Source organism: Marmota flaviventris, chromosome 1 (genome assembly GCF_047511675.1).
Source record: "Marmota flaviventris isolate mMarFla1 chromosome 1, mMarFla1.hap1, whole genome shotgun sequence".
In the NCBI taxonomy this organism is placed as follows: Eukaryota; Metazoa; Chordata; class Mammalia; order Rodentia; family Sciuridae; genus Marmota; species Marmota flaviventris.
In genome coordinates, this window is record NC_092498.1 from 88,598,300 (window position 1) to 88,614,799 (window position 16,500).

The 16,500-nt window shown below is 39.5% G+C and overlaps 1 protein-coding gene across 2 annotated transcripts in view; it reads right to left on the reverse strand.

The window, feature by feature from the left end:
- Positions 1-16,500, reverse strand: part of Scrn1 (secernin 1) — a 62,596-nt gene that overhangs the window by 43,092 nt on the left and 3,004 nt on the right. The window lies entirely within an intron of this gene.

Here is a 16,500-nt window from a genome sequence, read left to right on the forward strand (position 1 = left end):
CAATCTATCAAATGAATTAACAAGAATACAGTCATTCCTTGATATTCAAGGGAATTGGTTCCAGGACCCCTCACAGATAACAAAATCCACAGCTGCTCAGGTCCCTTATACAAAATGATGTCTATTATTTGCATATAACTTACCCACATCTTTTTGCACACTTTAAATCATTTCTAGATTATTTATAATACCCAATAAGATGTAGATGTAAATAGTTCATATGCTGTATTATTTAAGGAATAATAAGAAAAAAGTCTTTATGTGTTTATTACAAATGCACAACGCACCAGTGCTGTATTTTGGATCCACAGTTGGTTGAATCCACAGATGTGGGAACCTGAAGATACAGTGGGCTGACTGTACTCTGTAGAGGTGCTCTCACTACCAGATCTAAAGATGCATGGCAACCGATTATCAGATTTGGAGGTGTGATCAGAAATCAGAAAATGGATCTAAAGATAAACTGAAAGAGACCACCCGCCCCTTTTAAAATATAGTATTACTTTACCTCAATGACATATTATTCAAGCACACTTGGCTTTCCCTCCTACCCCTCCAGTGGCTCCTGGGCTGGTTAGGCCTCCTCTAAATGACCGTCGTGCATCCTTGCTTCTTGATCCTTCCATCCTTGTTTAATGCTCTCCCCACCACCCAAGGGAAAATTCTTCTATGCCTAGAGCTTCCCTTGTTAATTATGCACCCATGAGGTACACACAGTTAACTTCAGCTCAGTTCTCAATTTGAGCTCCCAACCATAGACCCAACTGTCTCCCTGGTATCCAAAGTTGATTTCAGCCTCTTCCCCCAAAGAGGGCCCTTCCAACCTTCCCTCTCAGAGCCCGGTTCCATCATCCATCCCAGTAGAGTAGCTGGAATTCAGGGATCATCCCTGTCATCTACTTCTCCTTTATCCAACAAGTCACCAAGACCTATAGATTCAGTCTCCTAAATCTCTATGGAAACTAGCTACTTCCCTCCATTCTACTGCCACCACCCTACACCAAGGCCACCATCATCTCATCATCTCCAGCCTGGACCAGGCAGTAGTCTTTCAAGGGGGCTGCTGCAAAACCTCTATTATTTCCCTTTCCAAATATCCTCCACATTGCAGCCAAAGAGATCTTTGCAGAAGGAAGATTTGATCACGTATTTCTGCTTAAAATACTTCACCACTCTTAGAATAAACATCAAAGTCATGCCACTCACTCTCACAACTCCAGAGCACAGGCCTTTTTCCAGTTCCCCCAATACCCTCAGGGCCTTTGCACATGCTCCACACTTTTTCCTAAGAAGTCCTTTCCATGCTTCCTTACAACAAAATGATTTGCCTAGTTTCTTTTGCAGCTTCACATACCAGCTCAAATGAACTGTAATTTATGTCACTATACCATACTGTCTCATAGAATACTGTTCTTTCCCTTTATCTGAATAATTTGTATAATTTCTTTCTCACCAAAAATTAATATTTACTTTCTCTTTCCTCTCTCCAAAAAAAAAACTAAGCAATATGAAAGCAGGAACTGTGTCTTTTTTTTGCACACCCAGCTCTACACAATGTTTTATGCAGAATAGATGTTCATGAAATAATAGATGTTTCCTAACATCTCACAAACCGAAGATGACTTTACGACTCTCTTTCCTCACCACCACACCCTTGCACCTGACCTGAATGCCCTTGGCTTACTCTTTATGTCATTCCGGATCAAATTCAAAATGGCTTTTTTTCAGGAAGACTTCTATAAAAGACTGCCATTTATTCAGCATCCACAAGCACTAATGCATCCAGTTTGTTCTAGAATAATGCATGTTTGTTGCTTGCAAATATATTTCCTTATCAGTTTCTAAAAGCTCTCTGAGGATAGGGGCCATGACATCCAACTACAGAAGCCCCACATTACAGGCCCTCAACAACGTTACATGTTGAACCAACCATATTGTATTTTTTAAATTGATTTTATTTTTTAAATACACGACAGCAGAATGCATGACAATTCTTATTACACGTATATACCACAATTTTTCATATCTCTGTATATAAAGTAGGTTGACACCCAATTCGTATCTTCATACATGTACTTTGGATAACGATGTCCATCACATTCCACCATCCTTGCCAATAACCCTGCCTCCTCCCTTTCCCTCCCTCCCCTCTTCCCTATCTAGAATTCATCTGGGAGGAATAGATGAATTATATTGTATTTGTATCATCAATTACTCAATTCAAACACTTTTTTCTTTCTTTTTAAAAAATTTTTATATCAGCTATATTGCATTTGCATCATCGATATCCAACCAATTCAAACACTTTTTTTCTTTTCTTTCTTCCTTTTTTAAAATTTTTTTATTTATGAGTCCCAAATACAAGATATCAGTAAATCAGTGTTTTCAGAAAAGCACTAGACTGGATCCAAAGCTCAGCTCCACCACTAGTAGCTGTGTAACCTTGAGCAAGTCAATTTACCTCTCTGAGCCTGCAAATGTTTTGCCCCAGCCCACAATTCTTATGACTATCAAATAAAATGATTCATTGGGTGCGGTGGCGCACACTTGTAATACCAGCAGCTAGGGAGGCTGAGGCAGGAGAATCATGAGTTCAAAGCCAGCTTCAGCAATGTCGAGGTGCTAAGCAATTCAGTGAGTCCTTGTCTCTAAATTAAATACCCAATAGGGTTGGGGATGTGGCTCAGTGGTCAAATGCCCGAGTTCAAATCCCAAGTACTCCAAATAAATAAATAAATAAAATGATGCTTGAGAATGTATTTTGTAAACTGTGGAGGCTACATAAGAAGATAATCTGGGTTTTAATTTTTAAAACAGAGTAGCATCTCAAGATTTCTGCTAAGCAGGCCATCTAAAATTGACTTGCCTCATCCATACCCACAGGAGTCATCAAATCATAGAGTCAGCAATATTCTATGTTTGGAAACATACTGCAATTTCAATGTCCAGGTTACTTCAGTCTCATCTGTATATGTCCACCCAGGGCTGACAGAGTTTCCTTCCTCTCACATTGCTTATGGAAGCCTCCTCCCTAGGGTGCAAAGAAATGGGAGACCCCTTCCCCAACTCTAAAATCCATTCCCTCCTAGCCTAGAAAAATAGCCTCTCTCCCTCCATGAGAAAGAAAAACCAGGAAGATAAAGTCTTCTCTTAACCTTCCCCAGGTTCACAAAAACTGCTTCATCTGACAGCGATAAGCCAAGAATCAATGTGCACCAGAATGACTATAAAATAAAATGTCTTTACGGAGGTTTCCTAGAATATGGGCGTGGGAGGAACTGCTGGAGGGTGAAATAAGGTGTAGCCAACCCAGAAGCAGCCATGCAGGGGACAGGAGGTGTTTGCTGTGCTTTAGTTTCTAAGTATGTAACAGAACGTCCCTTCCTCCCCCTGCCACTGGGCCATTTCAAAAGGGCTGGTATCTCATCCAGGAACAGCACCTCATTTTATTCCATCCTGAAAAATGTTAGGAATCCACTGGTCTTGCATTTACAAGAGTCATCTGTAGAAAATAAACAAATCCCGCAGGGTCTTTGACAAACACCTATTCTTCATCTGGCATCTGCTTGCTCAACAAGTCAACTAGGTCACTTGACCATGACAAGGACATAGGCAGCAGAAGCCCAGGGGTGTGTAGGAATGCTAGGAGGAAGCAGAATTTCAAAGTCTGTTAGGGGAAAAAAATAGCTAGATAGACAAGTGAAGTGTATCACAACCAGCCATAAACTAATAGAGTCTAACAGTCCATTTTCTTTGGCTGAGTCTCCAATCTATTCACTGACTAACCGCAGAGATGACTTAGCAAGACTTATTTTTTGACTCTGGATTAGCAAAGTCCAAAAGAACTTTCTATGGTGATGGAAATGTCCAGTCTCTGCTCTCCTATGATAACCACTAGCCTAATGTGACTCTGGAAGTGTAATTATCATGGTCAAGGAACTGACTTTTCAATTTTATTCAAAACATGAATCAGCTTATATATAAGTAGCTTGTAAGAACTCAACCGGACAGGGAAGCAATCCATTTCCTGCAGAAATTCAGAAATGAAGATTTCCATGGAAAGACTTTGGAAGATCCCAAAGAAATTATTTGTGAAATCCCCACTTTTTCTAGGTACAAAATGTGCTATCATAAAAATTGAATTAGCAAAGAGGAGGCAAGGTACTTCTGGAAGAATGGAAAAAAATGATTAGGGCAGCTACTGGACTCACCCGGCTGACTGAGTCTACAGAAGCTCCTTCCATCAGAAGCTAAAAATGGTAGCTCTACACGCCAATTCCATTTCTCCTGATATGAGTCTCCTAATTCTAACTCGGAATCCACCATGAAAGTGGCCTTCACTTCCTCTTTGTGTACCTGTCTGCTCAATTCCTCTCTCTGGTTCCTAAATGAATTTTGGAAACATTCACTTTTCTTCAAATCTCCATCCATCTCCTTAAAGAAGGTATCTCCCTTCCCATTCCACAAATGAAAGGTGGGTGAGAGGGTGGGAGGCTGTTGCAGGGAGAAGGTGTGCAGATGGACTATAGTGTTATGCTGTGGGCCTGATGCTGAATCCAGGTATGACCAAGTCATCATCTTCCAAACTGTATGCTGTAGCCTTCATGTGGATAATGATATCAACTGAGTAAATAAGAAAAATATTTTCTTGAAAAACCATTTTTAGAAATATAGATATCTGCCAGGTGCAGTGGCATATATACCTGTAATCCCAACCACTCGGGAGGCTAAGGCAGGAGTATCACAAGTTCAAAGTCAGCCTCAACAAGGCCCTAAGCAACTTAAAAAATAAATTAAAAAATAAATAAATAAAAAGGGCTAGGAATATGGCTCAATTGTTAAATACCCCTAGGTTAAATCCCCAGTACCAAAAAATTAAAAAAAATAAATAGAATATAGGTATCTCACAGAGTGAGGGCTAAGTGCTGACATAAGCGACTCTATGTTGGACTGTATACATCTGCTTACATGAACATGTGCATGCAATGGATAGAGGCTGAGCATTTTTCTCTCTTGCTGGGGATCTCAAGGAAAAAGCCTTAAAAGCAGTAGACTTAAAGGGCAGGCCTACTGAATAAGGCTGCATTGTGGTAAATGCCAATTAGGATTTTTGCCAAGTTAGCAATAAACTAACAGTTCTAATTAATGAGACACTCCAATTTAACTTCCATCATGGGTTAAGCTGACAGGCATTTCCTAAGAAGTTCTCATTGAGCATGTTTGAAAGTGCATTTCTCTGTAGTCTGTACTTTTATATTTATGTTCTTTAAGTTCTGCAACTGAAATTATTTTTAAGGTTGTATGCTGTTGGAGGAGAGGGGAGGTTGAAAGATGGGAGGTTGAGATAAGGATGCAAATTGGAAATATGAAAATGTCTTGGTGCTGATATCATTTTTGTGGTGGACAAAAGAAATCAGATAATTCATTAGCTGGCAGGGTATGAATAAAATATCTCCTAGTCCCCACCCCCAGTTAGTTCTCAGGGTAAGCTACCAGTTTTCTGCACTAACACTTTCTAAAATGTTAGAAATATTCTATTTGTGCCATCCAATATTGAAATGTAACTGGTGCAAATGAAGTATCTAGCTTCTTTCTCTCTTTTTATTTATTTATTTTTGTGGTGCTGGAAATTGAACCCAGGGCCTTCTGGATGCTGGGCAAGCACTCTACCACTGAGCAATAACCCCAGCCCAATAACTGAATCTTTAATTAATTTAAAATAGGGACTGGGGCATAGCTCAGTGGTACCACGCATGCTTAGCATGTGCAAGGCCCTGGACTCAATACCCAGCATTGCAAAAGGATTATGTTAAATTAAACAGCTGGTACAATTTGGGTCTTAAATGTCCCCCCAAGGGCACATGTGTTAAAGGTTTAGTTCTATAGCTCGGGAAGTGGTAAAAAGAGGCAGGACTTACTGGAATGTTTTAGGTTATTGAAGGTGTACCCTCAAAGGGTCCATGGGACCTTGGTCTCTTCCTCCCTCTCTTTTTCCAGGAAGTGAGTAGAGCTTTGTTCTATCACGTGTTCCCCACCATGATGTTCTGTCTCACTACAGGCCCAAAAGCAACACGGATGACCAAGCATGTACTGAAACCTCCAAAACTATGAACCAAAATAAACACTCTTTCTCTGTAAGCTGATTATCTCAGGTACTTGTTAGACTAATGGAAAGCTGACATCATGCTGAGTTAAATAGGCCAGTCACAGTACAGTACATATCTAAAATGCCTAGTACCAGAAGTGTTTCAGATTTCAGATGTTTTCAGACTTGGGGATATTTGCATTTCTACGTTGGAGATATCTTGGGGATGGGACTCAAATCTAATACAAAGTTCACTTATGTTTATCTACATAGCCTGAAATTAATTTTATGCAGTGCTTTTGTGTGCCTGTGTTTGGGCTGTGACCTGTCATTTAAGGTTAGGTGTGGAATTTTCCACTTGTGGTTTTGGGACAGAACTCAAAAAAAGTTTTAGATTTCAAATTTCCGATTTTTTTGGAAAGCACATACAACCTGTACTATGTGCTTTCATCTATAGAAGCTACCTAGAGGAGTCAAAAATGCAGAAACAGAAAGCAGAGTGGCAGTAGCTATGGTCTGGGAGAAGAAGGGAAGAGGGAGTTGTTGTTTAATGGGTAGAGAGTTTCCGTTCTACAAGATGAAAAAGTTCTGGAGATTGCTTTTACAACAGTGTAAATATATTTAACACTACTGTATCGTACAATGAGAAATGCTAAGATGATTAAATATGTGTTATGTGTTTCTGACCACAATTTAAAATTTTTAAAAATTAAATAGTCACATCTGGCTAAGAGCTGTGGCATTGAACCACACTGCTACACTGCAGTAGTATCTCCCTAATCTCAGTCTCTAACCACCACGGACTTCCCTGGGGATTCATGGCTTCCTCTGAGAACATGGTATTGGCACTCTCCTGGAGCTCACTGCAAAGGAGCTGCTGCTACAACACTCACCCTGACTGGTGGCAAGAGGATTGCCTTCAGGCTTGTGGGACTGGAGTGCTGTACTCCTGTAGCTAGGAGACCACCGGCAGAATGTCTAGACAAGGAGGGAGGAAGCCGCATGGGAGAAAAGGTCTTTGTCCTCAAGTTCAGTGAGGAGTTATTGAAGGCATGAATGCTGTGGGCGTGGGCAGGGGTTTTCTTTGCATGACTGCCAAACTGCCCTGCCCCTTTATCTCAGCGAAGCTAGAGTGACCCTCATCAGTCACCTTAGTCAGTAATAAGAAAGCGCTGAGATGCCAAAGAGGAAGAAAATGACTCTCTGTGTGAGCTATGGCCTTGTTAACTTAACTGTCTTGCAAATAACTGTGACAAACTGCCTTTTCTGACACAAAGAATGGAACCCCAGTCTCAAGCCAGGATTCCCTACTCTCCATCCTCCCAGCTTTACTGAGTAAGTTTAAATTCAATGTCTGTGAATTACCACTTTCCAGAATAGCAAAGCAATGATTTTACTATTTTATTCACTGATAAATTCGTTTTGAAAATTATTGACATTCCTGCTGAACTGAAAACGAGACAAATGATACTCATTTATAAATTGATTTTTTCTGTCATATAGCTACTATTAAAGTAGTAAGGATTAATGAAGTGTTTGGGAAAGAAAAACTGGGATATAAATACCAGCTGATGATAATCATACACATAAATTAGCCCAGACTCACAAAGTACTGCCTAAGAGAAAGACAGATCTGCTAAGTATTTTTTTTTTTTTTGAAAACTAATATAGTAGAGCATAGTTTTAGGTCTCTATAGCCAAGGAATTCAAGCTCTGAACTGTCAATCCCTTGATTGAAGAACTATCAAGAGAGACCATATGGGGTATTAAGTAATGTTAGTTTTCTGACACTAACAAATACTTGAGATAATCAACTTATAAAGAGAAAAGGTCTATTTGGCTCACAATTTGGGAGGTTTCAGTCCATGATCTGTTGGCCCTGTTACTTTGGCCCTGTGGCGAGGCAGTGCATCATGGCAGGAGCACATGACAGAGCAAAGTTATTCACCTCATGGCTGGGAATCGAAAAATGAGAGATGGAAGGGGCTGGATTCTCACTATCCCCTTTGAGGGCACACTCCAGTGACCTAAGACCTCTCACTGCCACTGGGCCCCAGCTCATAATGGTGACACCATCTCCTCGTAGCACTAAGCTGGGGAATAAGCCTTTAAACACATGGGTCTTTGGGGAACATTCCAGATGCAAGCCTTAGCAGGAAGCAGATGCTGGAGCCCACCTGGGTTCAAATCTCAGCCATATCCCTACCCCAAACCATTCATAAAAGGGACAGTGAGGTAGTGCACTCCTCCCAGGGTTTCCATGAGATCTGAATGGCACTTAATAGTACCAACAAAGTGCTCCAGATACCCTCTGGACACACGGTGAAAGAATGAAGAATGCATGCCGCAGCCTGTTCCTGTGTCAAAGTCTATTTGTTCAGACTTCAGAAATACTGTTTTTCCTGAAATATCTAAGTGCCCTTTCACTTTCTGAATGTTTGCTTCATCGTCATCAGTGTCCTTTAAGAGCTGCTTACCATTTCCCTTTCTAATGTCAAGGGAAAAGTCACTTGATGGTTAGGTCCTGGGTCTTACCTCCCGAACTTCAAAAGAGATACTTGTCAGCAGCGTGGTACAGGATGCGGGGAAGAGGCAGGTTGTAGATTGCTTAACCCAAAGTGTTGCCCTAGATAATGTTTTTTTGTTTTGTTTTGTTTTTTAAAATATTTTTTTAGTTGCTGGGAATCGAACCCAGTGCCTCACACGTATGAGGCAAATGCTCTACCTCTGAGCTATAACTCCAGCCCCCTAGACAGTGTTTTTGAGAAAACTGAATTAACAGCTAACATTTTAAGTCTAGAGATCTCCCAGAGACATTCAGGTATTTGTACTTTGCTGACAACTGAGAGATCTGGCAACACTGAGTCACAACCTGTGTGACAGTGAGACGAGTTGGGAAGTGGCTCCTTCAAAAGGTCCTGTACTCCTCCAGGACCCCTCAATTACCTGTCCCTATTGTCCCCAGGGGTGGGGGTGGAGAATGGCAGGCTTTAGAAACACAGACCCCAGTTCCCAGCCAGACTCCACCCACTAATTCTGATGGAAATGGGCCTGAGCACCCATATACAATATAGCACCAGAGATTAAATGTGAGCATATGGAAAACACCCAGTGCTGCAGCTGTATACAGGAGGCACTCAATAAGGGTTTGCATTCCCTTCCTACTCCTCACTGGTGATGCATTTGCAAGTCTACACCAGTACCCACTACCATCCTTCCCCCCCTCTCATTAGTAGTTGGCCCCAAAATCCTCAGATACACTCACATTCCAAAGTACAACTGAAATGCACCGAAAGGCTCAAATCTTTTGATCTAATTATCAGATATCAAAGACTACAGATGACACAAGGGGATGCTCTCAACAAAATCAAGACTACAGGAAACTAGAGAACAAAGCTGGCTTCTTCAACAACAACAATTAAATAAGAAACAGCAGGGGGCGTGGAGGGGGGAGAGCAAGAGAACAAGTTATTTAAGAGATACAACAACCAATTGCAGTATTTGGATCCTGATTTTAACAAACTGTACAAAAGTTTGTCAAGGCAGCGAGGGTAATGTGAACGTTGGTTAGGTATTTGTCAGATGATTAATATCTTAGACAGGACATGATTTCTATGAAGGAGCCCATGTCCTAAAAAGACACACACTGAAATGGTCCCATGAGGAAGACTCTGATATAATGCAGGGTGGGGTGACCGGGTGACAGGGCAAGGGCACAGACCAAACAAGACTGGCTAGGAGATTAAAACCTTTAGAGCTGGGCGGTGGCACACAGGGTTGACTCTATTTTTCTCCTTACTTTTGTGGATGCTTGAAACTTTCCGTAATAGATAACTTTATGTAAAGCACATAAAATGTTTAAAATTATTTTAAGGTTGGAGACAGTCCTGGATGTTTTCTTAGAATGTCCACTGACAGCTTAACTTGTCCACTTAGATACTTGAGGAACGAAGGTAGGGCTAGGAAGGATGGGGAGAGGTTCTGGTGGGGCTTGGGAGTGTTGGTGCACTAGGGGGAAAAGAAGAGCTCCAGTTCTCTTTCTAGCTTCATTTTCTGTCTTCAAGCTTTAGACCTGTGTCTCTGCTCAGCAAACCACAAGTGCCCCAGGGCAAGAACCATGTAAATCCTCACCTCCCAGGCACCTCCCACAGAGACTGGCACAGTTCAAGACCTCACTATATGTTTGTTGAGCAAATGAAAGGAAGAATGGTATCTATATCTATATTTCATCTTCGGTGAGAGAAAAAGATCAGCAGAATCCAGTTTGGACAAAACGCTCCCAGTCTGCAGTTCAGTTCATGGTATTGAGATCTGACCAAGCGTCGAGTGGTCTAGGGGGGCTTGTTAAAATGGCAGATTCCTAGGCACCCCTCCTCAGGGATTCTGTTCAGCAGGTCCAAGCTGAGATCACAGAAAGGATAGTTTCAACAAACCCAAGGGATTCTGATCTGGTGTGTAATATCCACAGATAGGGTTCTTAAACATCTTTGTCTTTCAAAAGTATTATTCATTTTATCTGTCTGGTTCTTTTGTTCACTGTGGAAACTTTCAACACAACAAAACAGAGTAGTCCAATAAATCCCCTTAAGATATCCACCAACCTCAAGGGCCATCAGCTTATTTTAAGGAAACCTTTTAATTTTATCTGAATTCAGACACAGCACTGGCAGCAATACCCTCTGTCTTGGAGATGGAAGTGGCTGAAGTCGTGACCCAGGTTAACTTGAAAGAGAAAGGTTTGGGTTGTTTTCTGGTCTGACAGAGTTGTAGATGACTGTGCTTCCTCCATCCCTTTGGCTTGAAAACTGGAAATCAAACTACATGACAATCAGGAAGTTTTGGATTAATTATTATTTAAATACTTTGAAGAATAAAAGTCCCATTCAACCTTGTTTTTTGTTGTTGTTTTGTTTTGTTTTTGTTTTTGTTTTTTTGTGCTAGGGATGGAACCCAGGACTATACACCTGCAAAGAGCATGCTCTATATTGAACTACACCCCAGTGCTCATTGAACTCTTTAAGAATACCTTTTTGAGCCGGGCATAGTAGTGCACACCTGTAAACCCAGTGGCTTGGGAGGCTGGGGCAGGAGGAATGCAGGTTCAAAGCCAGCCTCAGCAATGGCGAGGCACTAAGCAATTTAATGAGACCCTGTCTCTAAATAAAATATAAAATAGGCTGGAGATGGGCTGGGGTTGTGGCTCAGCGGTAGAGCCTTCACCTAGCATGTACAAGGCCCTGGGTTCGGTCTTCAGCACCATATAAAAATAAATAAATAAAGGTATTATGTCCAACTACAACTAAAAAATAAATTTTAAAAAAATAGGCTGGGGATGTGGCTCAGTGGTTGAGTGCCCTTGAGTTCAATTCCCGGTACTCCCCCCCACCAAAAAAAAAAAAAAAAAAAATCACAAACTAATTTGTTATTTAATTCCACAATTACAGTTTGAAGGATGGGGATATAGCTCAATGGTAAAATTTTGCGTAGCAAGTACAAGGCCCTGGGTTTAATCCCCAGGACCACAAAAATACAAACAACAACAAAAAAAAAATCCAATAATTTAGATGATTAAAAATAGGAAAATTTTTCTATTTAAAGTTAAAAAGCCAAAATCCCAGGACATCAGTGACTACTCAACCTGACCATAACTCTTGATAATTTAATGAACCTCTGTTAGTATACCTCCACATACTGCACATATACCCACTTACATAATCATAAGAATAAAAAATATATTTATGTTATGTAATGAGCTATTTACACATATTGTGAGAAGTTAGGAAATATATCAATACATGGGAGAAAGCTAATGAAATGAAAAGAGGACACACAAATGTACATATGGTACCATTTAATTTATTCATGTTATCTGTAAAGATGCCACAGAAAATTTCAACAAAATGCAACAAAAGTATTAGGAATAGTAATAATAAGATTAGTGGATCATAGTTTTATAAATAATTTCTTAACCTCTATATATTCAAGCATTTTCAAATTTTTCACATGAAAAGAAAGAATCTGTAATAAAAATATTTTTAAAACCCAGAAGAGTTGCAGTCAAAATAATCTATCATTCGGGCTGGGGTTGTGACTCAGTGCTAGAGCGCTTGTCTGGCATGTATGAGGAACTGAGTTCAGTCCTTAGCACCACATATGGCTAAATAAAATAAAGATTCTGTGTCCATCTACAACTAAAAATATTTTTTTAAAATAACAATCTATTATTCAATTCACTGCAGTGAATAAATATGGCCCTAGCACAGGGCAGAGACTTAGGGATGGAGGAAAATCCCACAGCTCAACCAAGGCACATGAACTACATTTACCTTTAGCCGCATCTGATACTGCATCTGATTCTGAAAATGATATGATATTCATATCATATTTACAAGATATGACCACAATGAGAAATATAAATTAAGCAAAATACCTAACTTAATGTTGTTTCATGTGACAGACTAGTAACTAAGGAAATGGAGTTTTCTATAATACGATGAAATGTTGTACTTCAAAATCTATTATCTACTCCGTATGTAGCTATTACTTTTCCAAAGTATTTTTCAAGTCCAATAAAATATTTTTGTATGATGTTTCCCACCTTTTCAATGTCAAAATTTTTTCATGGTCAAAATAGACTCTACTGTCATGTATAACTAAAAAGAACAAATAAAAATAGTTTTTTTAAATAATGTCATTACAGTTGGCTAGGGAAAAATATATAATGAATTTTCGATGAATTTGTATATACTCAATGACAACACAGTCTCTATATACTTGAAAAATATCTGTCTCATTATTCTGTGCATATACAATGTTGGAGCACACCTGAATTCAAGGATCACCTGCAAAAACTCCACTCCCTCCTGTACTCTTCTACCTACACTCTGAGGGTGCACTTAAAATATGATTCCATGTTTTACAAAGGCAAGCTGCATGAAAGCAAGGGCTCTTTAAGAGATTCCGAAGTGAAGGAAAAGAGAGAAACTGAGTGACATTCGTTCCTCCCTGATACATTTTTTTTTAATGCAGGAAGTAGGCAACTTAAGTAGGATTCATTTTTCACTCAAGCCAGCCAAATTAGAAAAATATGGTCAGATCAAGTTCATTGCAAGGAAAATGCTCCCCTGCATATGACAGATCGGAAGATAGTTTTCCATCTTTCACAGGAAATGAAGGAATGAAAGAATAGAGGAATGAAGGAAGAGGGAAGAAAGAAAACACTTGTACCACATTAGTGATATAGGTAAACAGTATACAGTCAGAATAATTACTCTAAGAAGCTACAGGAGGGCTAAAAAAGTCAGGGAGATGCACATTATAGGTACTGTTGTTCTTCATCTGTAAAATGGGGCTATAATGTCAACCATGCATATAAGATAATACGTAAAGAACATAAAAATTAAAGGTGCATTCAAGAAAAGTTTGTTCCTTGATCATGTTCTTAAAGAGCAGAGTCCTGGAAATAAAGAAAGAAAAATATGTGTTTAAAATAGGCAGCCTGTGGTTAGCTGCCAAAAGCATTCCTGGTGGGAAATCCTTGGGAACTACTAAGGGCGCTGCATCTAGGGTCCTTTCATTTCCCTCTGTTCTCATTTCTGACATTGCTGCCATTGTGTCCACTAATCTGGCAAGGGTGCATTGAATTATGACCTTCCTCTCCCCACCATCTGTTTTCCTCTCCCATCTAAACCGCACATTGTCTATTCTGATCTCTTTCATTTAATGTGATTTGATATGTACCTGTTAACTCTGTGAAATGGGATTTTAAAACAATCTCCCCATTCATTCTTAAAATGGAAGTTTACTCTCTGTCGCTGTAAAAAATATATAGCTTAAACATCCATTCCCCACAGAAGAAATAAAGTAATAAAATATAAATCCTGCCGGTATAAAACCAGAGGATTACTTTATGTTTAACAGAATGAAATTAAAAACCACTTAGTAAAGATCCATTAATGCTCAAGCTATTTGCTGTGTTTTGCCATGAGTAAATTTATCCCATTTTATTATCAAAAAGGAGTCCATATACATACGTATGAACATATTAGCATATATGTGTGTACATGTAATTTATGTAACTAGACAATGTATAGACAGGTTGACAGACAAGAAACTCAAAGTATTAACATCTAATTGAGAGTTAGGAGTGGGAGTGTGGATGAGGTTATAGAAATAGAAACTTTAAATTTCACTTTGCCTGGTTACATAATTTAAACATTTTTACAGCAAGGTCATATTACTTTATTGGCTTTTTAAATTATTTTTTAATCTGATAATTTTAGTGACTAAGAAGAACACTTTAAGACATTCCATTTATTATTTCAGGTCACTAGGCACTACTAATTACAATAAAAAAATACACTAAGGGTTCACTTTGAGAGAAAACAAAGATATTCTGGAGAGCTTTTGATTACTACATAATTTAAGTTAGGATTTCTAAGAGGTCAGATGAATTACCAACATGTATTTTGAGCCTCTAGTCATGTTCAAGCACTGTGTTCAACACAAGGGGAAACAGGCTGTTTTCAAGGTCATCGGGAAGAGGTGGTGCTCATGGACACAACCAAGAGAGGAGGAGTTAAATGACTTAAAACATCATTAAGAAATGTCTATGGGAGCTCTCAAGATACCTTGCTCATCTCAGGAGAGTAGATTAGGCCCTGGGAGATTTAAGTTAGATGTATAATCAGTAAGAACAGAGGAGGCACCCCGAACCATCTCCCAGCTTCTGCTGAGGCTGGAGCTGGGCACCCCCATCCCTATTCCCCCCTTTCCTGGCATCTTGCCATTCTGTCCAGTCACTTCAACCCCTGGGTGATGACATCAGGAGTTTCTGAGTAAGCGACAACAGGCAGATGTGACTAACACACACATGCCTAAGAGCTGCTGAGAAGAACCCTGCACAGAAGGCTCAGGCTGACTGGGGGTGGAGGAAGAGGCTGGAACACCACTCAGCACAGGCTAGGCGGAAGTGCTAGGGGCAGCAGCTGATCTATCTGGGACACAAAGTAGGTGATGCTCTGCCTCACTCCAATGACTCTTTGCTACATTTCCTGGCTCTTCCATTGGTTTATTTCCCAAGCCAGACTTTTTTGGTATGTATGTGGGGCTGGGGATTGAACTCAGGACCTTAGCGCGTACTAGGTAAGCACACTACCCCTGAGCTAGAACCCCAGCCCAAACTTCCCTTTAAATTGGCAAAGTATTTCCAGAGATCCACTGGACCTGTGAGTGGAATTAAGACTGAATGTATACATTCATTTGATGGGGGTAACTAACATAAATATAATCATACAATCTAAAATTTTACCTTAGAACATTCAGCGTTCACTATGTGTTTAATGTTATACTGCTAAACAATATGTATAAATAAATGTGCATAATCTTTTAATCTTCACAATAACTCCATCACATGGGTAGTATTTCCACTTCACAGATGAGAACACTGAGGTTAAGAATGGTGAAGTAATTTGGCCTGGTTGTATAACAAGAAAGGATTTCAGAGGGGAATTCAGATTCCAAAATGCCCTTAACAACAAAGCTGCCCAAACTCCATCCAGCCAAAAGCAGAAAGTATTTTTCCTTAGTGTAAGTTTTCCTTGAGTCCACCATTAGAGTTTTGTACTTCTCCTTAGATTCTTCCAACTTTCTGATAAATTTACTGGAGAGATGCCCAAATCCTCAATGAAGAAAACTAAGTCTTTATAGGGACAAGGAAGATCTGAATGGCAGGGAAATGTTCCTGTTCTTTGCTGGAAAGAAACAATTACACAGAAGTGTCAGTCTTCCTTAAGTTAATTAGCAGAGTCAATATGGCAGCAATCAACACACAAATAGAGCTTTTGCAAAAAAATATGTCAAAAGTGATCTTGAGGGCTAGACATGCAACTCCCTGGTAGTGGACATGCTTAGCATGTTCAAGATCTTGAGTTCAATCGTCAGCATTAGAAAAAAAAAGTTCATCTGCAAAAGATATGTGGGATTAACCAACAAGTTGCAGAAATAAAACCAAATGAGAAATGATTAGCCCCACATGGCATTAAACTACATTGTAAAATTTCAGTATTAAGATAGCTTGTATACTGTGGGCAAAACTAGATTAACAGAGTAGAAAGTCCAAAAATATAGCTATAAATCATGGGAAATTAGTGTACAGTGAAGGCCAAATTTGAGGTGAAAGGTGTACTAAACAAAAGAATATAATGCTGGGATAATTGATTCTGTGGGATAGAAAGAAGGGAAGAAATCTGTCCCAGTCACGAACTCACTCCCATCCAAAATAAGTTACTCTAATTAAAAATTTTTTAATTTTTACAAAATAAAGCTATAAAATATAAAACATCTGAATAAATGTTTCTTAAATACTCTTAGAAAGGGAAAAACCTACCTAAGCAAGCAAAAATAAATAATAAAAC